The 22,615-nt window shown below is 37.9% G+C and overlaps 2 long non-coding RNA genes and 36 other non-coding genes across 40 annotated transcripts; 2 read left to right on the forward strand and 36 right to left on the reverse strand.

Moving 5' to 3' along the window:
* Window positions 1-525: 525 nt before the first annotated feature.
* On the forward strand, window positions 526-3,645 carry LOC148994864 (uncharacterized). 2 transcript variants are annotated; one of them, XR_016150746.1, is made up of 3 exons: window positions 526-685; window positions 1,807-2,476; window positions 3,290-3,645. It is a non-coding gene; the product is annotated as an uncharacterized LOC148994864 (long non-coding RNA). The 2 variants fall into 2 exon arrangements; XR_016150749.1 differs by lacking the exon at window positions 526-685 and having other exon boundaries at window positions 1,630-1,866; window positions 1,989-2,476.
* A 779-nt stretch (window positions 3,646-4,424) lies between these two features.
* trnav-cac (transfer RNA valine (anticodon CAC)) lies at window positions 4,425-4,497 on the reverse strand. Its single transcript has one exon. It is a non-coding gene; the product is annotated as a tRNA-Val (tRNA).
* A 415-nt stretch (window positions 4,498-4,912) lies between these two features.
* On the reverse strand, window positions 4,913-4,985 carry trnav-uac (transfer RNA valine (anticodon UAC)). Its single transcript has one exon. It is a non-coding gene; the product is annotated as a tRNA-Val (tRNA).
* Window positions 4,986-5,251: 266 nt separating this feature from the next.
* On the reverse strand, window positions 5,252-5,324 carry trnav-cac (transfer RNA valine (anticodon CAC)). The gene has a single exon. It is a non-coding gene; the product is annotated as a tRNA-Val (tRNA).
* A 123-nt stretch (window positions 5,325-5,447) lies between these two features.
* On the reverse strand, window positions 5,448-5,520 carry trnav-aac (transfer RNA valine (anticodon AAC)). The gene has a single exon. It is a non-coding gene; the product is annotated as a tRNA-Val (tRNA).
* A 218-nt stretch (window positions 5,521-5,738) lies between these two features.
* On the reverse strand, window positions 5,739-5,811 carry trnav-uac (transfer RNA valine (anticodon UAC)). The gene has a single exon. It is a non-coding gene; the product is annotated as a tRNA-Val (tRNA).
* Window positions 5,812-6,273: 462 nt separating this feature from the next.
* On the reverse strand, window positions 6,274-6,346 carry trnav-aac (transfer RNA valine (anticodon AAC)). Its single transcript has one exon. It is a non-coding gene; the product is annotated as a tRNA-Val (tRNA).
* A 219-nt stretch (window positions 6,347-6,565) lies between these two features.
* On the reverse strand, window positions 6,566-6,638 carry trnav-uac (transfer RNA valine (anticodon UAC)). The gene has a single exon. It is a non-coding gene; the product is annotated as a tRNA-Val (tRNA).
* A 462-nt stretch (window positions 6,639-7,100) lies between these two features.
* On the reverse strand, window positions 7,101-7,173 carry trnav-aac (transfer RNA valine (anticodon AAC)). Its single transcript has one exon. It is a non-coding gene; the product is annotated as a tRNA-Val (tRNA).
* A 218-nt stretch (window positions 7,174-7,391) lies between these two features.
* trnav-uac (transfer RNA valine (anticodon UAC)) lies at window positions 7,392-7,464 on the reverse strand. Its single transcript has one exon. It is a non-coding gene; the product is annotated as a tRNA-Val (tRNA).
* A 1,094-nt stretch (window positions 7,465-8,558) lies between these two features.
* On the reverse strand, window positions 8,559-8,631 carry trnav-cac (transfer RNA valine (anticodon CAC)). The gene has a single exon. It is a non-coding gene; the product is annotated as a tRNA-Val (tRNA).
* Window positions 8,632-8,754: 123 nt separating this feature from the next.
* Window positions 8,755-8,827, reverse strand: trnav-aac (transfer RNA valine (anticodon AAC)). The gene has a single exon. It is a non-coding gene; the product is annotated as a tRNA-Val (tRNA).
* Window positions 8,828-9,046: 219 nt separating this feature from the next.
* trnav-uac (transfer RNA valine (anticodon UAC)) lies at window positions 9,047-9,119 on the reverse strand. The gene has a single exon. It is a non-coding gene; the product is annotated as a tRNA-Val (tRNA).
* Window positions 9,120-9,386: 267 nt separating this feature from the next.
* Window positions 9,387-9,459, reverse strand: trnav-cac (transfer RNA valine (anticodon CAC)). The gene has a single exon. It is a non-coding gene; the product is annotated as a tRNA-Val (tRNA).
* A 123-nt stretch (window positions 9,460-9,582) lies between these two features.
* trnav-aac (transfer RNA valine (anticodon AAC)) lies at window positions 9,583-9,655 on the reverse strand. The gene has a single exon. It is a non-coding gene; the product is annotated as a tRNA-Val (tRNA).
* Window positions 9,656-9,874: 219 nt separating this feature from the next.
* trnav-uac (transfer RNA valine (anticodon UAC)) lies at window positions 9,875-9,947 on the reverse strand. Its single transcript has one exon. It is a non-coding gene; the product is annotated as a tRNA-Val (tRNA).
* A 268-nt stretch (window positions 9,948-10,215) lies between these two features.
* trnav-cac (transfer RNA valine (anticodon CAC)) lies at window positions 10,216-10,288 on the reverse strand. The gene has a single exon. It is a non-coding gene; the product is annotated as a tRNA-Val (tRNA).
* Window positions 10,289-10,411: 123 nt separating this feature from the next.
* On the reverse strand, window positions 10,412-10,484 carry trnav-aac (transfer RNA valine (anticodon AAC)). Its single transcript has one exon. It is a non-coding gene; the product is annotated as a tRNA-Val (tRNA).
* Window positions 10,485-10,703: 219 nt separating this feature from the next.
* On the reverse strand, window positions 10,704-10,776 carry trnav-uac (transfer RNA valine (anticodon UAC)). The gene has a single exon. It is a non-coding gene; the product is annotated as a tRNA-Val (tRNA).
* A 266-nt stretch (window positions 10,777-11,042) lies between these two features.
* trnav-cac (transfer RNA valine (anticodon CAC)) lies at window positions 11,043-11,115 on the reverse strand. Its single transcript has one exon. It is a non-coding gene; the product is annotated as a tRNA-Val (tRNA).
* A 414-nt stretch (window positions 11,116-11,529) lies between these two features.
* On the reverse strand, window positions 11,530-11,602 carry trnav-uac (transfer RNA valine (anticodon UAC)). Its single transcript has one exon. It is a non-coding gene; the product is annotated as a tRNA-Val (tRNA).
* A 463-nt stretch (window positions 11,603-12,065) lies between these two features.
* Window positions 12,066-12,138, reverse strand: trnav-aac (transfer RNA valine (anticodon AAC)). Its single transcript has one exon. It is a non-coding gene; the product is annotated as a tRNA-Val (tRNA).
* A 218-nt stretch (window positions 12,139-12,356) lies between these two features.
* trnav-uac (transfer RNA valine (anticodon UAC)) lies at window positions 12,357-12,429 on the reverse strand. The gene has a single exon. It is a non-coding gene; the product is annotated as a tRNA-Val (tRNA).
* Window positions 12,430-12,696: 267 nt separating this feature from the next.
* Window positions 12,697-12,769, reverse strand: trnav-cac (transfer RNA valine (anticodon CAC)). Its single transcript has one exon. It is a non-coding gene; the product is annotated as a tRNA-Val (tRNA).
* A 123-nt stretch (window positions 12,770-12,892) lies between these two features.
* trnav-aac (transfer RNA valine (anticodon AAC)) lies at window positions 12,893-12,965 on the reverse strand. Its single transcript has one exon. It is a non-coding gene; the product is annotated as a tRNA-Val (tRNA).
* Window positions 12,966-13,719: 754 nt separating this feature from the next.
* On the reverse strand, window positions 13,720-13,792 carry trnav-aac (transfer RNA valine (anticodon AAC)). Its single transcript has one exon. It is a non-coding gene; the product is annotated as a tRNA-Val (tRNA).
* A 219-nt stretch (window positions 13,793-14,011) lies between these two features.
* Window positions 14,012-14,084, reverse strand: trnav-uac (transfer RNA valine (anticodon UAC)). Its single transcript has one exon. It is a non-coding gene; the product is annotated as a tRNA-Val (tRNA).
* Window positions 14,085-14,351: 267 nt separating this feature from the next.
* On the reverse strand, window positions 14,352-14,424 carry trnav-cac (transfer RNA valine (anticodon CAC)). The gene has a single exon. It is a non-coding gene; the product is annotated as a tRNA-Val (tRNA).
* A 406-nt stretch (window positions 14,425-14,830) lies between these two features.
* Window positions 14,831-18,091, forward strand: LOC148994884 (uncharacterized). 2 transcript variants are annotated; one of them, XR_016150750.1, is made up of 3 exons: window positions 14,831-15,137; window positions 16,261-16,930; window positions 17,736-18,091. It is a non-coding gene; the product is annotated as an uncharacterized LOC148994884 (long non-coding RNA). The 2 variants fall into 2 exon arrangements; XR_016150754.1 differs by lacking the exon at window positions 14,831-15,137 and having other exon boundaries at window positions 16,084-16,320; window positions 16,443-16,930.
* Window positions 18,092-18,870: 779 nt separating this feature from the next.
* Window positions 18,871-18,943, reverse strand: trnav-cac (transfer RNA valine (anticodon CAC)). The gene has a single exon. It is a non-coding gene; the product is annotated as a tRNA-Val (tRNA).
* Window positions 18,944-19,358: 415 nt separating this feature from the next.
* Window positions 19,359-19,431, reverse strand: trnav-uac (transfer RNA valine (anticodon UAC)). Its single transcript has one exon. It is a non-coding gene; the product is annotated as a tRNA-Val (tRNA).
* A 266-nt stretch (window positions 19,432-19,697) lies between these two features.
* Window positions 19,698-19,770, reverse strand: trnav-cac (transfer RNA valine (anticodon CAC)). The gene has a single exon. It is a non-coding gene; the product is annotated as a tRNA-Val (tRNA).
* A 123-nt stretch (window positions 19,771-19,893) lies between these two features.
* Window positions 19,894-19,966, reverse strand: trnav-aac (transfer RNA valine (anticodon AAC)). The gene has a single exon. It is a non-coding gene; the product is annotated as a tRNA-Val (tRNA).
* Window positions 19,967-20,184: 218 nt separating this feature from the next.
* On the reverse strand, window positions 20,185-20,257 carry trnav-uac (transfer RNA valine (anticodon UAC)). Its single transcript has one exon. It is a non-coding gene; the product is annotated as a tRNA-Val (tRNA).
* A 462-nt stretch (window positions 20,258-20,719) lies between these two features.
* Window positions 20,720-20,792, reverse strand: trnav-aac (transfer RNA valine (anticodon AAC)). The gene has a single exon. It is a non-coding gene; the product is annotated as a tRNA-Val (tRNA).
* Window positions 20,793-21,011: 219 nt separating this feature from the next.
* Window positions 21,012-21,084, reverse strand: trnav-uac (transfer RNA valine (anticodon UAC)). Its single transcript has one exon. It is a non-coding gene; the product is annotated as a tRNA-Val (tRNA).
* Window positions 21,085-21,546: 462 nt separating this feature from the next.
* trnav-aac (transfer RNA valine (anticodon AAC)) lies at window positions 21,547-21,619 on the reverse strand. The gene has a single exon. It is a non-coding gene; the product is annotated as a tRNA-Val (tRNA).
* Window positions 21,620-21,837: 218 nt separating this feature from the next.
* On the reverse strand, window positions 21,838-21,910 carry trnav-uac (transfer RNA valine (anticodon UAC)). Its single transcript has one exon. It is a non-coding gene; the product is annotated as a tRNA-Val (tRNA).
* Window positions 21,911-22,615: the final 705 nt, after the last annotated feature.

A 22,615-nucleotide genomic window follows, 5' to 3' on the forward strand; every position in this document is an offset into this window, starting at 1 on the left:
CTGGTGCAGGCTTGTTAAAAAGTGTATAAAGGAAAGGTGAGCTGAGCCCTCCTGTTGTGGCAAACAGTTTAAATTTTCTGCCAGAAAGCCAATTGCTGTTTCTGCTCGGTTTCGAACCGAGGACCTTTCGCGTGTTAGGCGAACTTGATGACCACTACACTACAGAAACCTCCTTATGTAAGACATGTGCTTTTTCGAAAATGGCTCCATCCCATAATCTTTCCTGCAAGCATTGTGACAAGCTGTTTAAATTCCACAAACAACAGATAAGAGCTCATTCGGAATGGCAGTCTGCCTACAGCTCTTTGGTACAATTGCCCTCACCTAATTTCAATAGTCCAAAAACTTTGTTGCGAATTTCAGCACGTATATTAAAAACCCCTTTACTTGTTTCCGCCCAGTTTCGAACTGAGGACCTTTCGCGCGGGAGCCGAAAATGGTTAAGCTTAACTTCCCTTAACTTTTCCCATTCATTCTCTATGGAAGTGCTTAACACTACGGATGCAATCTACTTTTGGCCACACGTAGACTTCCCGGCGCTGTTTCGCTTTTCCGTGGCGGGGAATTTAAAAAGCGAAGCGTCATCTGTCAACCCGTTTTATTACCGGAGAGATATTTGTTTACCGACTTGTCAGCAAACTTGTTTCGTTTTGTCTAAACTACCTGCAGACAGACTTTAACTCAGGTGAGTGCATATACTTTATTATTCAAATATTTTATCATTTAAATTGCATGTATTGTCATGTAATCGTATTGTTATCGTGTTGAATGGATTGTGACGATAAGAAACAGCTATTTTATAAGAGTATCTTTGTTTGTAAAGGTGAATGTTTCATCATAATCTCTAACTATGTTTAAAATATAAGTTAACATTGCAGAAAGATGTAATGTGCAGTAGTATGGAGGACCAAACCTGCAGTTAAAAATGAATGAATGAATAAATAAATAAATAAATAAATAAATAAATGAATGAATGAATAAATAAATAAATAAATAAATAAAATTAAATGTGATAATAGAAAAATACATAAAGGAATAAACGACTTGATAAAATAATTATGATAACATTTTAATCAAATATACTTTTGTATAATTTCCCCCAAATATATCATTTTTTGCTTTTATATTTTAATGTATTTGTATTCGTTTTAATTGTATTTATTTATTATTTTATTTCTTTGTTCAGTTTATTCTTATATTTATTTATGCATTCATTTAATTATATATTTATTTTATATAATATATATATATATTTATATATTATTAATATATTATATTAATATATATATTTATTTATTCCAATTTGTTTTTATTTCCAGATATATTTGTTTTAACCTTTATTTATTTAAATTTTCTTTCTTTAGTTTTATATCTATTTTTACAGTATTTCATTTATTGATGTGCATGATAATTAGGTTGGTTGGTCTTGCTTACCAAATATAAATATTAATTAACACATAAATAAAAGCAGAAAGGGAAGGGAAAAAAATACAAAAATGATTTTGATTAAGAATAAATCATATTTATTTTATCAAGTCATTTATTCCTTTATTTATTTTCCTATTATCAAATGTATCTTTTTTTTTTACTTATTAATGTTTAATTTCTGCAGGTTTGGTCCTCCTATATTGCAATTAATATCACACACACATATTACATTTAAATTATGAACAAATAGATATATGTGTGCAATTTAATAGTACAATTTAACATTTTTAATTAGTTAAACTTGTTAACTTTTTATATATACATGCATACATTTCTGCATATATATTTTTATATTTTTTTATTTTATTTATTTTATAGTAATGGAGGAGGAAGAAGAACTGGAAAGTTTTTCTCCAACAAAATATCTCACACAGCTGAGTAAGTAAATCAAGTATCTTGTCATGTGTGTTATATATACCCATGTCAAATTCTTATAAAATTGGAATAAAAATTGAACATACTGGAGAGAAACCATTCAAATTATAATGCGTAATTTTTAGGCTCATCTGCAGCCACAGGATCCACAGTCTTATTTACAACAGGTTACTTTACACATCCATTTTTGAGGCTTATTCAATTACATACTTATCCTCCATGTTCTTTTGTTCTAACTACTGTTAAGGTTTGAATATACCAGTGGTGAAGGTGGGTGCACTTCATGAATTGTATGCATGCTAAACTGTTATTTGTTGTGAAAAAATTGACTATTTACTTACAAGCATTTGAACATTATCAGAATGTGCATTACTAGAACAAATAACAGAATAAATAGAATAAAAGAATAAATAATGATTAGTCATTTAATGTAGTCAAGACAATCAAATACATATGTACATTCAGTTTTTAATTTCCTCCCTGTGCTTTTCCTTGCAGCTCCTCCAACAACATCGGCTTTGCACCATCTCACGCAGCACAATCAGCCTCTACACCTGCACCAATGCTGTCTGCACTCACTGAAACCCCTGTTCCCAGCTACTTGAACACAAAAGTAAAGACGTGCATTACACACGTGTATTAAATGTGTTATTCACGCATATACAATATTATACATATTAATGCACTTTTAATATATATATACAGTGGTGTGAATAAGTGTTTGCCCCCATGCTAAAGTTGCCTAAAAAGAGGAATAAAAATAATCTTTTTGATATTGATCTTAATGCCTTAATTAGAAAAATGAGGAAAACTCCAACCTTTAAGGACACAAATTTTCTTTGTGAATGAATAATGTATCATAAATAAATAAATGTTTTTCCTCAAAATACAGGGTGCATAAGTCAGGGCACCCCTATGTTAAATTCCCATAGAGTCAGGCTGATTTTTATTTTTAAAAGCCAGTTATTTAATGGATCCAGGATAATATGCATCCTGATAAAGTTCCCTTGGCCTTTGGAATTAAAATATCCCCACATCATCACACACCTTCCACCACACCTAGAGATTGGCATGGGGTAGTACTTACCATAAGATCATCTTTCAATGCAAATCAAACCAGCTATTAGGCTAACTGAAGTAAAACCATGCAAACACTTATTCACACCACTGTATATATATATATATATATATATATATATATATATATATATATATATATATATATATGGATGTTCATTAAAATTACAAAAGTATTGTATTTTATTGCATTGCATTGTATTTTTTTAAGTTCATTTATTGACTAGCATTATTTTATCTTGCTCAGATTTGAAAAAACACTAAATATTAAGTATTGTTACTATTAAACACTGTACATAATTATTTACTTTTAAAAATGTTCTTGTTTTTTTTTTCATTTTCTCCACAGCCATATTATTATTGCTGTTATTTAATCTATAATTTTAAATTGTTAAATTTCTTTCCATTGTCCATTAAAATCAAACAGTTTAGTCCTTGTTTGCATTGCAATTTGGTGTGTTTTTAAAGTTAATTTTATTGACTTGCATTATTTTATCTTGGTCAGATGTGTAAACTTAATAACTGTTAATTAAACATTGTACATAATTATTTGTTATTTTTTTAAATCTTGTTTTTTCCCCAGCTTTATGTTGTTATTATTATTGTTATTATTCATGTTATTGTTTTTTAATCTATAAGTATTTAATACAGTACCTTTTTCAGTTTTACATAATAATATGTATATTATTGTATTATAAATAAAATGATAAACTTACTATTTGGTGTTTACTGGTTGTTTTTCATATATATATATTGGATTTTTGTGCATAGTTAAAGAAATATAATGTGAAAATCTCTCTAAAAAAAAAAATAAAGGTATAAAACATTATCAAAATGTTCTTTACAATTATTCACATTCAAATATTTTCTATATTAAAAGAGAACTATACCCTATTATAATTTAAATGTTTATTGAGATAATTGGACATTTCGTACATCCTACACAAAAACAAATCTTAAAAGTTTTATTCTATTTTCAGAAAAAATTTAGTTTATTATATGTAAATCGTACTTGACATGAATTTGTAATCATTTTTTAATCTAGATACAATATGATATTTGTGGTCGAGACGGGACTCGAACCTATGATTTTGTGTATTTTTTCTGGCCCGCCTCCCTGAAATTTCCTGCGTTCCTATTGGCTGGCAGCGCTCTACACCTACGCGCGACTGGCCTTCGCGTGTAAAGCGAACGTGATAACCACTACACTACGGAAACTTAACTTGGAAGACAGTCCGACCTCTTTTAGCGTACGCTTGTTCAAAAGCGACTGAAACGATAGACTGCCCACTGTCCTTAAAATGGCAAAAAGCTGCTATTTTTGTTGGCAGACTAAACATTTTTTATTACTCTACAGGAAACTTCATTGGTCATTTGTTTTGTTTTAGTCCTTTTCTAAAGAATTTACACCGCAAATCGCCCTGCAAGTGTTCTGACCTGCTCAACAGAAAACCACTCAAAAAATGTTAGCAAAGACCATCCACAGTTTCCGCCCAGTTTCGAACTGGGGACCTTTCGCGTGTGAGGCGAACGTGATAACCACTACACTACGGAAACATGCCCTGTAGGTGCAGGCAGAAATCTTCTGGTGCAGGCTTGTTAAAAAGTGTATAAAGCAAAAGTGAGCTGAGCCCTCCTGTTGTGGCAAACCGTTTACATTTTCTGCCAGAAGCCAATTGCTGTTTCTGCTCGGTTTCGAACCAAGGACCTTTCGCGTGTTAGGCGAACGTGATCACCACTACACTACAGAAACCTCCTTATGTAAGACATGTGCTTTTTCGAAAATGGCTCCATCCCATAATCTTTCCTGCAAGCATTGTGACAAGCTGTTTAAATTCCACAAACAACAGATAAGAGCTCATTCGGAATGGCAGTCTGCCTACAGCTCTTTGGTACAATTGCCCTCACCTAATTTCAATAGTCCAAAAACTTTGTTGCGAATTTCAGCACGTATATTAAAAACCCCTTTACTTGTTTCCGCCCAGTTTCGAACTGAGGACCTTTCGCGTGTAAAGCGAACGTGATAACCACTACACTACGGAAACCTACCTTGGAAGACAGTCCGACCTCTTTTAGCGTACGCTTGTTCAAAAGCGACTGAAACGATAGACTGCCCACTGTCCTTAAAATGGCAAAAAGCTGCTATTTTTGTTGGCAGACTAAACATTTTTTATTACTCTACAGGAAACTTCAATGGTCATTTGTTTTGTTTTAGTCCTTTTTTAAAGAATTTACACCGCAAATCGCCCTGCAAGTGTTCTGACCTGCTCAACAGAAAACCACTCAAAAAATGTTAGCAAAGACCATCCACAGTTTCCGCCCAGTTTCGAACTGGGGACCTTTCGCGTGTGAGGCGAACGTGATAACCACTACACTACGGAAACATGCCCTGTAGGTGCAGGCAGAAATCTTCTGGTGCAGGCTTGTTAAAAAGTGTATAAAGGAAAAGTGAGCTGAGCCCTCCTGTTGTGGCAAACAGTTTAAATTTTCTGCCAGAAGCCAATTGCTGTTTCTGCTCGGTTTCGAACCGAGGACCTTTCGCGTGTTAGGCGAACGTGATGACCACTACACTACAGAAACCTCCTTATGTAAGCATGTGCTTTTCCGAAAATGGCTCCATCCCATAATCTTTCCTGCAAGCATTGTGACAAGCTGTTTAAATTCCACAAACAACAGATAAGAGCTCATTCGGAATGGCAGTCTGCCTACAGCTCTTTGGTACAATTGCCCTCACCTAATTTCAATAGTCCAAAAACTTTGTTGCGAATTTCAGTACGTATATTAAAAACCTCTTTACTTGTTTCCGCCCAGTTTCGAACTGAGGACCTTTCACGTGTAAAGCGAACGTGATAACCACTACACTACGGAAACTTAACTTGGAAGACAGTCCGACCTCTTTTAGCGTACGCTTGTTCAAAAGCGACTGAAACGATAGACTGCCCACTGTCCTTAAAATGGCAAAAAGCTGCTATTTTTGTTGGCAGACTAAACATTTTTTATTACTCTACAGGAAACTTCATTGGTCATTTGTTTTGTTTTAGTCCTTTTCTAAAGAATTTACACCGCAAATCGCCCTGCAAGTGTTCTGACCTGCTCAACAGAAAACCACTCAAAAAATGTTAGCAAAGACCATCCACAGTTTCTGCCCAGTTTCGAACTGGGGACCTTTCGCGTGTGAGGCGAACGTGATAACCACTACACTACGGAAACATGCCCTGTAGGTGCAGGCAGAAATCTTCTGGTGCAGGCTTGTTAAAAAGTGTATAAAGCAAAAGTGAGCTGAGCCCTCCTGTTGTGGCAAACCGTTTAAATTTTCTGCCAGAAGCCAATTGCTGTTTCTGCTCGGTTTCGAACCGAGGACCTTTCGCGTGTTAGGCGAACGTGATCACCACTACACTACAGAAACCTCCTTATGTAAGACATGTGCTTTTTCGAAAATGGCTCCATCCCATAATCTTTCCTGCAAGCATTGTGACAAGCTGTTTAAATTCCACAAACAACAGATAAGAGCTCATTCGGAATGGCAGTCTGCCTACAGCTCTTTGGTACAATTGCCCTCACCTAATTTCAATAGTCCAAAAACTTTGTTGCGAATTTCAGCACGTATATTAAAAACCCCTTTACTTGTTTCCGCCCAGTTTCGAACTGAGGACCTTTCGCGTGTAAAGCGAACGTGATAACCACTACACTACGGAAACCTACCTTGGAAGACAGTCCGACCTCTTTTAGCGTACGCTTGTTCAAAAGCGACTGAAACGATAGACTGCCCACTGTCCTTAAAATGGCAAAAAGCTGCTATTTTTGTTGGCAGACTAAACATTTTTTATTACTCTACAGGAAACTTCAATGGTCATTTGTTTTGTTTTAGTCCTTTTCTAAAGAATTTACACCGCAAATCGCCCTGCAAGTGTTCTGACCTGCTCAACAGAAAACCACTCAAAAAATGTTAGCAAAGACCATCCACAGTTTCCGCCCAGTTTCGAACTGGGGACCTTTCGTGTGTGAGGCGAACGTGATAACCACTACACTACGGAAACATGCCCTGTAGGTGCAGGCAGAAATCTTCTGGTGCAGGCTTGTTAAAAAGTGTATAAAGGAAAAGTGAGCTGAGCCCTCCTGTTGTGGCAAACAGTTTAAATTTTCTGCCAAAAGCCAATTGCTGTTTCTGCTCGGTTTCGAACCGAGGACCTTTCGCGTGTTAGGCGAACGTGATGACCACTACACTACAGAAACCTCCTTATGTAAGCATGTGCTTTTCCGAAAATGGCTCCATCCCATAATCTTTCCTGCAAGCATTGTGACAAGCTGTTTAAATTCCACAAACAACAGATAAGAGCTCATTCGGAATGGCAGTCTGCCTACAGCTCTTTGGTACAATTGCCCTCACCTAATTTCAATAGTCCAAAAACTTTGTTGCGAATTTCAGTACGTATATTAAAAACCTCTTTACTTGTTTCCGCCCAGTTTCGAACTGAGGACCTTTCACGTGTAAAGCGAACGTGATAACCACTACACTACGGAAACTTAACTTGGAAGACAGTCCGACCTCTTTTAGCGTACGCTTGTTCAAAAGCGACTGAAACGATAGACTGCCCACTGTCCTAAAAAATGGCAAAAAGCTGCTATTTTTGTTGGCAGACTAAACATTTTTTATTACTCTACAGGAAACTTCAATGGTCATTTGTTTTGTTTTAGTCCTTTTCTAAAGAATTTACACCGCAAATCGCCCTGCAAGTGTTCTGACCTGCTCAACAGAAAACCACTCAAAAAATGTTAGCAAAGACCATCCACAGTTTCCGACCAGTTTCGAACTGGGGACCTTTCGCGTGTGAGGCGAACGTGATAACCACTACACTACGGAAACATGCCCTGTAAGTACAGGCAGAAATCTTCTGGTGCAGGCTTGTTAAAAAGTGTATAAAGCAAAAGTGAGCTGAGCCCTCCTGTTGTGGCAAACAGTTTAAATTTTCTGCCAAAAGCCAATTGCTGTTTCTGCTCGGTTTCGAACCGAGGACCTTTCGCGTGTTAGGCGAACGTGATGGCCACTACACTACAGAAACCTCCTTACGTAAGACATGTGCTTTTTCGAAAATGGCTCCATCCCATAATCTTTCCTGCAAGCATTGTGACAAGCTGTTTAAATTCCACAAACAACAGATAAGAGCTCATTCGGAATGGCAGTCTGCCTACAGCTCTTTGGTACAATTGCCCTCACCTAATTTCAATAGTCCAAAAACTTTGTTGCGAATTTCAGCACGTATATTAAAAACCCCTTTACTTGTTTCCGCCCAGTTTCGAACTGAGGACCTTTCGCGTGTAAAGCGAACGTGATAACCTCTACACTACGGAAACTTAACTTGGAAGACAGTCCGACCTCTTTTAGCGTACGCTTGTTCAAAAGCGACTGAAACGATAGACTGCCCACTGTCCTTAAAATGGCAAAAAGCTGCTATTTTTGTTGGCAGACTAAACATTTTTTATTACTCTACAGGAAACTTCAATGGTCATTTGTTTTGTTTTAGTCCTTTTCTAAAGAATTTACACCGCAAATCGCCCTGCAAGTGTTCTGACCTGCTCAACAGAAAACCACTCAAAAAATGTTAGCAAAGACCATCCACAGTTTCCGCCCAGTTTCGAACTGGGGACCTTTCGCGTGTGAGGCGAACGTGATAACCACTACACTACGGAAACATGCCCTGTAAGTGCAGGCAGAAATCTTCTGGTGCAGGCTTGTTAAAAAGTGTATAAAGGAAAAGTGAGCTGAGCCCTCCTGTTGTGGCAAACAGTTTAAATTTTCTGCCAGAAGCCAATTGCTGTTTCTGCTCGGTTTCGAACCGAGGACCTTTCGCGTGTTAGGCGAACGTGATGACCACTACACTACAGAAACATCCTTACGTAAGACATGTGCTTTTTCGAAAATGGCTCCATCCCATAATCTTTCCTGCAAGCATTGTGACAAGCTGTTTAAATTCCACAAACAACAGATAAGAGCTCATTCGGAATGGCAGTCTGCCTACAGCTCTTTGGTACAATTGCCCTCACCTAATTTCAATAGTCCAAAAACTTTGTTGCGAATTTCAGCACGTATATTAAAAATCCTTTTACTTGTTTCCGCCCAGTTTCGAACTGAGGACCTTTCGCGTGTAAAGCAAACGTGATAACCACTACACTACGGAAACTTAACTTGGAAGACAGTCCGACCTCTTTTAGCGTACGCTTGTTCAAAAGCGACTGAAACGATAGACTGCCCACTGTCCTAAAAAATGGCAAAAAGCTGCTATTTTTGTTGGCAGACTAAACATTTTTTATTACTCTACAGGAAACTTCAATGGTCATTTGTTTTGTTTTAGTCCTTTTTTAAAGAATTTACACCGCAAATCGCCCTGCAAGTGTTCTGACCTGCTCAACAGAAAACCACTCAAAAAATGATAGCAAAGACCATCCACAGTTTCCGCCCAGTTTCGAACTGGGGACCTTTCGCGTGTGAGGCGAACGTGATAACCACTACACTACGGAAACATGCCCTGTAGGTGCAGGCAGAAATCTTCTGGTGCAGGCTTGTTAAAAAGTGTATAAAGGAAAAGTGAGCTGAGCCCTCCTGTTGTGGCAAACAGTTTAAATTTTCTGCCAGAAGCCAATTGCTGTTTCTGCTCGGTTTCGAACCGAGGACCTTTCGCGTGTTAGGCGAACGTGATGACCACTACACTACAGAAACCTCCTTATGTAAGACATGTGCTTTTTCGAAAATGGCTCCATCCCATAATCTTTCCTGCAAGCATTGTGACAAGCTGTTTAAATTCCACAAACAACAGATAAGAGCTCATTCGGAATGGCAGTCTGCCTACAGCTCTTTGGTACAATTGCCCTCACCTAATTTCAATAGTCCAAAAACTTTGTTGCGAATTTCAGCACGTATATTAAAAACCCCTTTACTTGTTTCCGCCCAGTTTCGAACTGAGGACCTTTCGCGTGTAAAGCGAACGTGATAACCACTACACTACGGAAACTTAACTTGGAAGACAGTCCGACCTCTTTTAGCGTACGCTTGTTCAAAAGCGACTGAAACGATAGACTGCCCACTGTCCTTAAAATGGCAAAAAGCTGCTATTTTTGTTGGCAGACTAAACATTTTTTATTACTCTACAGGAAACTTCATTGGTCATTTGTTTTGTTTTAGTCCTTTTCTAAAGAATTTACACACCGCAAATCGCCCTGCAAGTGTTCTGACCTGCTCAACAGAAAACCACTCAAAAAATGTTAGCAAAGACCATCCACAGTTTCCGCCCAGTTTCGAACTGGGGACCTTTCGCGTGTGAGGCGAACGTGATAACCACTACACTACGGAAACATGCCCTGTAGGTGCAGGCAGAAATCTTCTGGTGCAGGCTTGTTAAAAAGTGTATAAAGCAAAAGTGAGCTGAGCCCTCCTGTTGTGGCAAACCGTTTAAATTTTCTGCCAGAAGCCAATTGCTGTTTCTGCTCGGTTTCGAACCGAGGACCTTTCGCGTGTTAGGCGAACGTGATCACCACTACACTACAGAAACCTCCTTATGTAAGACATGTGCTTTTTCGAAAATGGCTCCATCCCATAATCTTTCCTGCAAGCATTGTGACAAGCTGTTTAAATTCCACAAACAACAGATAAGAGCTCATTCGGAATGGCAGTCTGCCTACAGCTCTTTGGTACAATTGCCCTCACCTAATTTCAATAGTCCAAAAACTTTGTTGCGAATTTCAGCACGTATATTAAAAACCCCTTTACTTGTTTCCGCCCAGTTTCGAACTGAGGACCTTTCGCGTGTAAAGCGAACGTGATAACCACTACACTACGGAAACCTACCTTGGAAGACAGTCCGACCTCTTTTAGCGTACGCTTGTTCAAAAGCGACTGAAACGATAGACTGCCCACTGTCCTTAAAATGGCAAAAAGCTGCTATTTTTGTTGGCAGACTAAACATTTTTTATTACTCTACAGGAAACTTCAATGGTCATTTGTTTTGTTTTAGTCCTTTTCTAAAGAATTTACACCGCAAATCGCCCTGCAAGTGTTCTGACCTGCTCAACAGAAAACCACTCAAAAAATGTTAGCAAAGACCATCCACAGTTTCCGCCCAGTTTCGAACTGGGGACCTTTCGCGTGTGAGGCGAACGTGATAACCACTACACTACGGAAACATGCCCTGTAGGTGCAGGCAGAAATCTTCTGGTGCAGGCTTGTTAAAAAGTGTATAAAGGAAAAGTGAGCTGAGCCCTCCTGTTGTGGCAAACAGTTTAAATTTTCTGCCAGAAGCCAATTGCTGTTTCTGCTCGGTTTCGAACCGAGGACCTTTCGCGTGTTAGACGAACGTGATGACCACTACACTACAGAAACCTCCTTATGTAAGCATGTGCTTTTCCGAAAATGGCTCCATCCCATAATCTTTCCTGCAAGCATTGTGACAAGCTGTTTAAATTCCACAAACAACAGATAAGAGCTCATTCGGAATGGCAGTCTGCCTACAGCTCTTTGGTACAATTGCCCTCACCTAATTTCAATAGTCCAAAAACTTTGTTGCGAATTTCAGTACGTATATTAAAAACCTCTTTACTTGTTTCCGCCCAGTTTCGAACTGAGGACCTTTCACGTGTAAAGCGAACGTGATAACCACTACACTACGGAAACTTAACTTGGAAGACAGTCCGACCTCTTTTAGCGTACGCTTGTTCAAAAGCGACTGAAACGATAGACTGCCCACTGTCCTAAAAAATGGCAAAAAGCTGCTATTTTTGTTGGCAGACTAAACATTTTTTATTACTCTACAGGAAACTTCAATGGTCATTTGTTTTGTTTTAGTCCTTTTCTAAAGAATTTACACCGCAAATCGCCCTGCAAGTGTTCTGACCTGCTCAACAGAAAACCACTCAAAAAATGTTAGCAAAGACCATCCACAGTTTCCGCCCAGTTTCGAACTGGGGACCTTTCGCGTGTGAGGCGAATGTGATAACCACTACACTACGGAAACATGCCCTGTAGGTGCAGGCAGAAATCTTCTGGTGCAGGCTTGTTAAAAAGTGTATAAAGGAAAAGTGAGCTGAGCCCTCCTGTTGTGGCAAACAGTTTAAATTTTCTGCCAGAAGCCAATTGCTGTTTCTGCTCGGTTTCGAACCGAGGACCTTTCGCGTGTTAGGCGAACGTGATGACCACTACACTACAGAAACCTCCTTATGTAAGCATGTGCTTTTCCGAAAATGGCTCCATCCCATAATCTTTCCTGCAAGCATTGTGACAAGCTGTTTAAATTCCACAAACAACAGATAAGAGCTCATTCGGAATGGCAGTCTGCCTACAGCTCTTTGGTACAATTGCCCTCACCTAATTTCAATAGTCCAAAAACTTTGTTGCGAATTTCAGTATGTATATTAAAAACCTCTTTACTTGTTTCCGCCCAGTTTCGAACTGAGGACCTTTCACGTGTAAAGCGAACGTGATAACCACTACACTACGGAAACTTAACTTGGAAGACAGTCCGACCTCTTTTAGCGTACGCTTGTTCAAAAGCGACTGAAACGATAGACTGCCCACTGTCCTAAAAAATGGCAAAAAGCTGCTATTTTTGTTGGCAGACTAAACATTTTTTATTACTCTACAGGAAACTTCAATGGTCATTTGTTTTGTTTTAGTCCTTTTCTAAAGAATTTACACCGCAAATCGCCCTGCAAGTGTTCTGACCTGCTCAACAGAAAACCACTCAAAAAATTTTAGCAAAGACCATCCACAGTTTCCGCCCAGTTTCGAACTGGGGACCTTTCGCGTGTGAGGCGAACGTGATAACCACTACACTACGGAAACATGCCCTGTAGGTGCAGGCAGAAATCTTCTGGTGCAGGCTTGTTAAAAAGTGTATAAAGGAAAAGTGAGCTGAGCCCTCCTGTTGTGGCAAACAGTTTAAATTTTCTGCCAGAAGCCAATTGCTGTTTCTGCTCGGTTTCGAACCGAGGACCTTTCGCGTGTTAGGCGAACGTGATGACCACTACACTACAGAAACCTCCTTATGTAAGACATGTGCTTTTTCGAAAATGGCTCCATCCCATAATCTTTCCTGCAAGCATTGTGACAAGCTGTTTAAATTCCACAAACAACAGATAAGAGCTCATTCGGAATGGCAGTCTGCCTACAGCTCTTTGGTACAATTGCCCTCACCTAATTTCAATAGTCCAAAAACTTTGTTGCGAATTTCAGCACGTATATTGAAAACCCCTTTATTTGTTTCCGCCCAGTTTCGAACTGAGGACCTTTCGCGTGTAAAGCGAACGTGATAACCTCTACACTACGGAAACTTAACTTGGAAGACAGTCCGACCTCTTTTAGCGTACGCTTGTTCAAAAGCGACTGAAACGATAGACTGCCCACTGTCCTTAAAATGGCAAAAAGCTGCTATTTTTGTTGGCAGACTAAACATTTTTTATTACTCTACAGGAAACTTCATTGGTCATTTGTTTTGTTTTAGTCCTTTTCTAAAGAATTTACACCGCAAATCGCCCTGCAAGTGTTCTGACCTGCTCAACAGAAAACCACTCAAAAAATGTTAGCAAAGACCATCCACAGTTTCTGCCCAGTTTCGAACTGGGGACCTTTCGCGTGTGAGGCGAACGTGATAACCACTACACTACGGAAACATGCCCTGTAGGTGCAGGCAGAAATCTTCTGGTGCAGGCTTGTTAAAAAGTGTATAAAGCAAAAGTGAGCTGAGCCCTCCTGTTGTGGCAAACCGTTTAAATTTTCTGCCAGAAGCCAATTGCTGTTTCTGCTCGGTTTCGAACCGAGGACCTTTCGCGTGTTAGGCGAACGTGATCACCACTACACTACAGAAACCTCCTTATGTAAGACATGTGCTTTTTCGAAAATGGCTCCATCCCATAATCTTTCCTGCAAGCATTGTGACAAGCTGTTTAAATTCCACAAACAACAGATAAGAGCTCATTCGGAATGGCAGTCTGCCTACAGCTCTTTGGTACAATTGCCCTCACCTAATTTCAATAGTCCAAAAACTTTGTTGCGAATTTCAGCACGTATATTAAAAACCCTTTTACTTGTTTCCGCCCAGTTTCGAACTGAGGACCTTTCGCGTGTAAAGCAAACGTGATAACCACTACACTACGGAAACTTAACTTGGAAGACAGTCCGACCTCTTTTAGCGTACGCTTGTTCAAAAGCGACTGAAACGATAGACTGCCCACTGTCCTAAAAAATGGCAAAAAGCTGCTATTTTTGTTGGCAGACTAAACATTTTTTATTACTCTACAGGAAACTTCAATGGTCATTTGTTTTGTTTTAGTCCTTTTTTAAAGAATTTACACCGCAAATCGCCCTGCAAGTGTTCTGACCTGCTCAACAGAAAACCACTCAAAAAATGATAGCAAAGACCATCCACAGTTTCCGCCCAGTTTCGAACTGGGGACCTTTCGCGTGTGAGGCGAACGTGATAACCACTACACTACGGAAACATGCCCTGTAGGTGCAGGCAGAAATCTTCTGGTGCAGGCTTGTTAAAAAGTGTATAAAGGAAAGGTGAGCTGAGCCCTCCTGTTGTGGCAAACAGTTTAAATTTTCTGCCAGAAAGCCAATTGCTGTTTCTGCTCGGTTTCGAACCGAGGACCTTTCGCGTGTTAGGCGAACTTGATGACCACTACACTACAGAAACCTCCTTATGTAAGACATGTGCTTTTTCGAAAATGGCTCCATCCCATAATCTTTCCTGCAAGCATTGTGACAAGCTGTTTAAATTCCACAAACAACAGATAAGAGCTCATTCGGAATGGCAGTCTGCCTACAGCTCTTTGGTACAATTGCCCTCACCTAATTTCAATAGTCCAAAAACTTTGTTGCGAATTTCAGCACGTATATTAAAAACCCCTTTACTTGTTTCCGCCCAGTTTCGAACTGAGGACCTTTCGCGCGGGAGCCGAAAATGGTTAAGCTTAACTTCCCTTAACTTTTCCCATTCATTCTCTATGGTAGTGCTTAACACTACGGATGCAATCTACTTTTGGCCACACGTAGACTTCCCGGCGCTGTTTCGCTTTTCCGTGGCGGGGAATTTAAAAAGCGAAGCGTCATCTGTCAACCCGTTTTATTACCGGAGAGATATTTGTTTACCGACTTGTCAGCAAACTTGTTTCGTTTTGTCTAAACTACCTGCAGACAGACTTTAACTCAGGTGAGTGCATATACTTTATTATTCAAATATTTTATCATTTAAATTGCATGTATTGTCATGTAATCGTATTGTTATCGTGTTGAATGGATTGTGACGATAAGAAACAGCTATTTTATAAGAGTATCTTTGTTTGTAAAGGTGAATGTTTCATCATAATCTCTAACTATGTTTAAAATATAAGTTAACATTGCAGAAAGATGTAATGTGCAGTAGTATGGAGGACCAAACCTGCAGTTAAAAATGAATGAATGAATAAATAAATAAATAAATAAATAAATAAATGAATGAATGAATAAATAAATAAATAAATAAATAAATAAAATTAAATGTGATAATAGAAAAATACATAAAGGAATAAACGACTTGATAAAATAATTATGATAACATTTTAATCAAATATACTTTTGTATAATTTCCCCCAAATATATCATTTTTTGCTTTTATATTTTAATGTATTTGTATTCGTTTTAATTGTATTTATTTATTATTTTATTTCTTTGTTCAGTTTATTCTTATATTTATTTATGCATTCATTTAATTATATATTTATTTTATATAATATATATATATTTATATATTATTAATATATTATATTAATATATATATTTATTTATTCCAATTTGTTTTTATTTCCAGATATATTTGTTTTAACCTTTATTTATTTAAATTTTCTTTCTTTAGTTTTATATCTATTTTTACAGTATTTCATTTATTGATGTGCATGATAATTAGGTTGGTTGGTCTTGCTTACCAAATATAAATATTAATTAACACATAAATAAAAGCAGAAAGGGAAGGGAAAAAAATACAAAAATGATTTTGATTAAGAATAAATCATATTTATTTTATCAAGTCATTTATTCCTTTATTTATTTTCCTATTATCAAATGTATCTTTTTTTTTTACTTATTAATGTTTAATTTCTGCAGGTTTGGTCCTCCTATATTGCAATTAATATCACACACACATATTACATTTAAATTATGAACAAATAGATATATGTGTGCAATTTAATAGTACAATTTAACATTTTTAATTAGTTAAACTTGTTAACTTTTTATATATACATGCATACATTTCTGCATATATATTTTTATATTTTTTTATTTTATTTATTTTATAGTAATGGAGGAGGAAGAAGAACTGGAAAGTTTTTCTCCAACAAAATATCTCACACAGCTGAGTAAGTAAATCAAGTATCTTGTCATGTGTGTTATATATACCCATGTCAAATTCTTATAAAATTGGAATAAAAATTGAACATACTGGAGAGAAACCATTCAAATTATAATGCGTAATTTTTAGGCTCATCTGCAGCCACAGGATCCACAGTCTTATTTACAACAGGTTACTTTACACATCCATTTTTGAGGCTTATTCAATTACATACTTATCCTCCATGTTCTTTTGTTCTAACTACTGTTAAGGTTTGAATATACCAGTGGTGAAGGTGGGTGCACTTCATGAATTGTATGCATGCTAAACTGTTATTTGTTGTGAAAAAATTGACTATTTACTTACAAGCATTTGAACATTATCAGAATGTGCATTACTAGAACAAATAACAGAATAAATAGAATAAAAGAATAAATAATGATTAGTCATTTAATGTAGTCAAGACAATCAAATACATATGTACATTCAGTTTTTAATTTCCTCCCTGTGCTTTTCCTTGCAGCTCCTCCAACAACATCGGCTTTGCACCATCTCACGCAGCACAATCAGCCTCTACACCTGCACCAATGCTGTCTGCACTCACTGAAACCCCTGTTCCCAGCTACTTGAACACAAAAGTAAAGACGTGCATTACACACGTGTATTAAATGTGTTATTCACGCATATACAATATTATACATATTAATGCACTTTTAATATATATATACAGTGGTGTGAATAAGTGTTTGCCCCCATGCTAAAGTTGCCTAAAAAGAGGAATAAAAATAATCTTTTTGATATTGATCTTAATGCCTTAATTAGAAAAATGAGGAAAACTCCAACCTTTAAGGACACAAATTTTCTTTGTGAATGAATAATGTATCATAAATAAATAAATGTTTTTCCTCAAAATACAGGGTGCATAAGTCAGGGCACCCCTATGTTAAATTCCCATAGAGTCAGGCTGATTTTTATTTTTAAAAGCCAGTTATTTAATGGATCCAGGATAATATGCATCCTGATAAAGTTCCCTTGGCCTTTGGAATTAAAATATCCCCACATCATCACACACCTTCCACCACACCTAGAGATTGGCATGGGGTAGTACTTACCATAAGATCATCTTTCAATGCAAATCAAACCAGCTATTAGGCTAACTGAAGTAAAACCATGCAAACACTTATTCACACCACTGTATATATATATATATATATATATATATATATATATATATATATATATATGGATGTTCATTAAAATTACAAAAGTATTGTATTTTATTGCATTGCATTGTATTTTTTTAAGTTCATTTATTGACTAGCATTATTTTATCTTGCTCAGATTTGAAAAAACACTAAATATTAAGTATTGTTACTATTAAACACTGTACATAATTATTTACTTTTAAAAATGTTCTTGTTTTTTTTTTCATTTTCTCCACAGCCATATTATTATTGCTGTTATTTAATCTATAATTTTAAATTGTTAAATTTCTTTCCATTGTCCATTAAAATCAAACAGTTTAGTCCTTGTTTGCATTGCAATTTGGTGTGTTTTTAAAGTTAATTTTATTGACTTGCATTATTTTATCTTGGTCAGATGTGTAAACTTAATAACTGTTAATTAAACATTGTACATAATTATTTGTTATTTTTTTAAATCTTGTTTTTTCCCCAGCTTTATGTTGTTATTATTATTGTTATTATTCATGTTATTGTTTTTTAATCTATAAGTATTTAATACAGTACCTTTTTCAGTTTTACATAATAATATGTATATTATTGTATTATAAATAAAATGATAAACTTACTATTTGGTGTTTACTGGTTGTTTTTCATATATATATATTGGATTTTTGTGCATAGTTAAAGAAATATAATGTGAAAATCTCTCTAAAAAAAAAAATAAAGGTATAAAACATTATCAAAATGTTCTTTACAATTATTCACATTCAAATATTTTCTATATTAAAAGAGAACTATACCCTATTATAATTTAAATGTTTATTGAGATAATTGGACATTTCGTACATCCTACACAAAAACAAATCTTAAAAGTTTTATTCTATTTTCAGAAAAAATTTAGTTTATTATATGTAAATCGTACTTGACATGAATTTGTAATCATTTTTTAATCTAGATACAATATGATATTTGTGGTCGAGACGGGACTCGAACCTATGATTTTGTGTATTTTTTCTGGCCCGCCTCCCTGAAATTTCCTGCGTTCCTATTGGCTGGCAGCGCTCTACACCTACGCGCGACTGGCCTTCGCGTGTAAAGCGAACGTGATAACCACTACACTACGGAAACTTAACTTGGAAGACAGTCCGACCTCTTTTAGCGTACGCTTGTTCAAAAGCGACTGAAACGATAGACTGCCCACTGTCCTTAAAATGGCAAAAAGCTGCTATTTTTGTTGGCAGACTAAACATTTTTTATTACTCTACAGGAAACTTCATTGGTCATTTGTTTTGTTTTAGTCCTTTTCTAAAGAATTTACACCGCAAATCGCCCTGCAAGTGTTCTGACCTGCTCAACAGAAAACCACTCAAAAAATGTTAGCAAAGACCATCCACAGTTTCCGCCCAGTTTCGAACTGGGGACCTTTCGCGTGTGAGGCGAACGTGATAACCACTACACTACGGAAACATGCCCTGTAGGTGCAGGCAGAAATCTTCTGGTGCAGGCTTGTTAAAAAGTGTATAAAGCAAAAGTGAGCTGAGCCCTCCTGTTGTGGCAAACCGTTTACATTTTCTGCCAGAAGCCAATTGCTGTTTCTGCTCGGTTTCGAACCAAGGACCTTTCGCGTGTTAGGCGAACGTGATCACCACTACACTACAGAAACCTCCTTATGTAAGACATGTGCTTTTTCGAAAATGGCTCCATCCCATAATCTTTCCTGCAAGCATTGTGACAAGCTGTTTAAATTCCACAAACAACAGATAAGAGCTCATTCGGAATGGCAGTCTGCCTACAGCTCTTTGGTACAATTGCCCTCACCTAATTTCAATAGTCCAAAAACTTTGTTGCGAATTTCAGCACGTATATTAAAAACCCCTTTACTTGTTTCCGCCCAGTTTCGAACTGAGGACCTTTCGCGTGTAAAGCGAACGTGATAACCACTACACTACGGAAACCTACCTTGGAAGACAGTCCGACCTCTTTTAGCGTACGCTTGTTCAAAAGCGACTGAAACGATAGACTGCCCACTGTCCTTAAAATGGCAAAAAGCTGCTATTTTTGTTGGCAGACTAAACATTTTTTATTACTCTACAGGAAACTTCAATGGTCATTTGTTTTGTTTTAGTCCTTTTTTAAAGAATTTACACCGCAAATCGCCCTGCAAGTGTTCTGACCTGCTCAACAGAAAACCACTCAAAAAATGTTAGCAAAGACCATCCACAGTTTCCGCCCAGTTTCGAACTGGGGACCTTTCGCGTGTGAGGCGAACGTGATAACCACTACACTACGGAAACATGCCCTGTAGGTGCAGGCAGAAATCTTCTGGTGCAGGCTTGTTAAAAAGTGTATAAAGGAAAAGTGAGCTGAGCCCTCCTGTTGTGGCAAACAGTTTAAATTTTCTGCCAGAAGCCAATTGCTGTTTCTGCTCGGTTTCGAACCGAGGACCTTTCGCGTGTTAGGCGAACGTGATGACCACTACACTACAGAAACCTCCTTATGTAAGCATGTGCTTTTCCGAAAATGGCTCCATCCCATAATCTTTCCTGCAAGCATTGTGACAAGCTGTTTAAATTCCACAAACAACAGATAAGAGCTCATTCGGAATGGCAGTCTGCCTACAGCTCTTTGGTACAATTGCCCTCACCTAATTTCAATAGTCCAAAAACTTTGTTGCGAATTTCAGTACGTATATTAAAAACCTCTTTACTTGTTTCCGCCCAGTTTCGAACTGAGGACCTTTCACGTGTAAAGCGAACGTGATAACCACTACACTACGGAAACTTAACTTGGAAGACAGTCCGACCTCTTTTAGCGTACGCTTGTTCAAAAGCGACTGAAACGATAGACTGCCCACTGTCCTTAAAATGGCAAAAAGCTGCTATTTTTGTTGGCAGACTAAACATTTTTTATTACTCTACAGGAAACTTCATTGGTCATTTGTTTTGTTTTAGTCCTTTTCTAAAGAATTTACACCGCAAATCGCCCTGCAAGTGTTCTGACCTGCTCAACAGAAAACCACTCAAAAAATGTTAGCAAAGACCATCCACAGTTTCTGCCCAGTTTCGAACTGGGGACCTTTCGCGTGTGAGGCGAACGTGATAACCACTACACTACGGAAACATGCCCTGTAGGTGCAGGCAGAAATCTTCTGGTGCAGGCTTGTTAAAAAGTGTATAAAGCAAAAGTGAGCTGAGCCCTCCTGTTGTGGCAAACCGTTTAAATTTTCTGCCAGAAGCCAATTGCTGTTTCTGCTCGGTTTCGAACCGAGGACCTTTCGCGTGTTAGGCGAACGTGATCACCACTACACTACAGAAACCTCCTTATGTAAGACATGTGCTTTTTCGAAAATGGCTCCATCCCATAATCTTTCCTGCAAGCATTGTGACAAGCTGTTTAAATTCCACAAACAACAGATAAGAGCTCATTCGGAATGGCAGTCTGCCTACAGCTCTTTGGTACAATTGCCCTCACCTAATTTCAATAGTCCAAAAACTTTGTTGCGAATTTCAGCACGTATATTAAAAACCCCTTTACTTGTTTCCGCCCAGTTTCGAACTGAGGACCTTTCGCGTGTAAAGCGAACGTGATAACCACTACACTACGGAAACCTACCTTGGAAGACAGTCCGACCTCTTTTAGCGTACGCTTGTTCAAAAGCGACTGAAACGATAGACTGCCCACTGTCCTTAAAATGGCAAAAAGCTGCTATTTTTGTTGGCAGACTAAACATTTTTTATTACTCTACAGGAAACTTCAATGGTCATTTGTTTTGTTTTAGTCCTTTTCTAAAGAATTTACACCGCAAATCGCCCTGCAAGTGTTCTGACCTGCTCAACAGAAAACCACTCAAAAAATGTTAGCAAAGACCATCCACAGTTTCCGCCCAGTTTCGAACTGGGGACCTTTCGTGTGTGAGGCGAACGTGATAACCACTACACTACGGAAACATGCCCTGTAGGTGCAGGCAGAAATCTTCTGGTGCAGGCTTGTTAAAAAGTGTATAAAGGAAAAGTGAGCTGAGCCCTCCTGTTGTGGCAAACAGTTTAAATTTTCTGCCAAAAGCCAATTGCTGTTTCTGCTCGGTTTCGAACCGAGGACCTTTCGCGTGTTAGGCGAACGTGATGACCACTACACTACAGAAACCTCCTTATGTAAGCATGTGCTTTTCCGAAAATGGCTCCATCCCATAATCTTTCCTGCAAGCATTGTGACAAGCTGTTTAAATTCCACAAACAACAGATAAGAGCTCATTCGGAATGGCAGTCTGCCTACAGCTCTTTGGTACAATTGCCCTCACCTAATTTCAATAGTCCAAAAACTTTGTTGCGAATTTCAGCACGTATATTAAAAACCTCTTTACTTGTTTCCGCCCAGTTTCGAACTGAGGACCTTTCACGTGTAAAGCGAACGTGATAACCACTACACTACGGAAACTTAACTTGGAAGACAGTCCGACCTCTTTTAGCGTACGCTTGTTCAAAAGCGACTGAAACGATAGACTGCCCACTGTCCTAAAAAATGGCAAAAAGCTGCTATTTTTGTTGGCAGACTAAACATTTTTTATTACTCTACAGGAAACTTCAATGGTCATTTGTTTTGTTTTAGTCCTTTTCTAAAGAATTTACACCGCAAATCGCCCTGCAAGTGTTCTGACCTGCTCAACAGAAAACCACTCAAAAAATGTTAGCAAAGACCATCCACAGTTTCCGACCAGTTTCGAACTGGGGACCTTTCGCGTGTGAGGCGAACGTGATAACCACTACACTACGGAAACATGCCCTGTAAGTACAGGCAGAAATCTTCTGGTGCAGGCTTGTTAAAAAGTGTATAAAGCAAAAGTGAGCTGAGCCCTCCTGTTGTGGCAAACAGTTTAAATTTTCTGCCAAAAGCCAATTGCTGTTTCTGCTCGGTTTCGAACCGAGGACCTTTCGCGTGTTAGGCGAACGTGATGGCCACTACACTACAGAAACCTCCTTACGTAAGACATGTGCTTTTTCGAAAATGGCTCCATCCCATAATCTTTCCTGCAAGCATTGTGACAAGCTGTTTAAATTCCACAAACAACAGATAAGAGCTCATTCGGAATGGCAGTCTGCCTACAGCTCTTTGGTACAATTGCCCTCACCTAATTTCAATAGT

The sequence above is a fragment of the Pimephales promelas genome, chromosome 3, assembly GCF_988280905.1.
Source record: "Pimephales promelas chromosome 3, fPimPro1.hap1.1, whole genome shotgun sequence".
NCBI classification, from domain to species: Eukaryota; Metazoa; Chordata; class Actinopteri; order Cypriniformes; family Leuciscidae; genus Pimephales; species Pimephales promelas.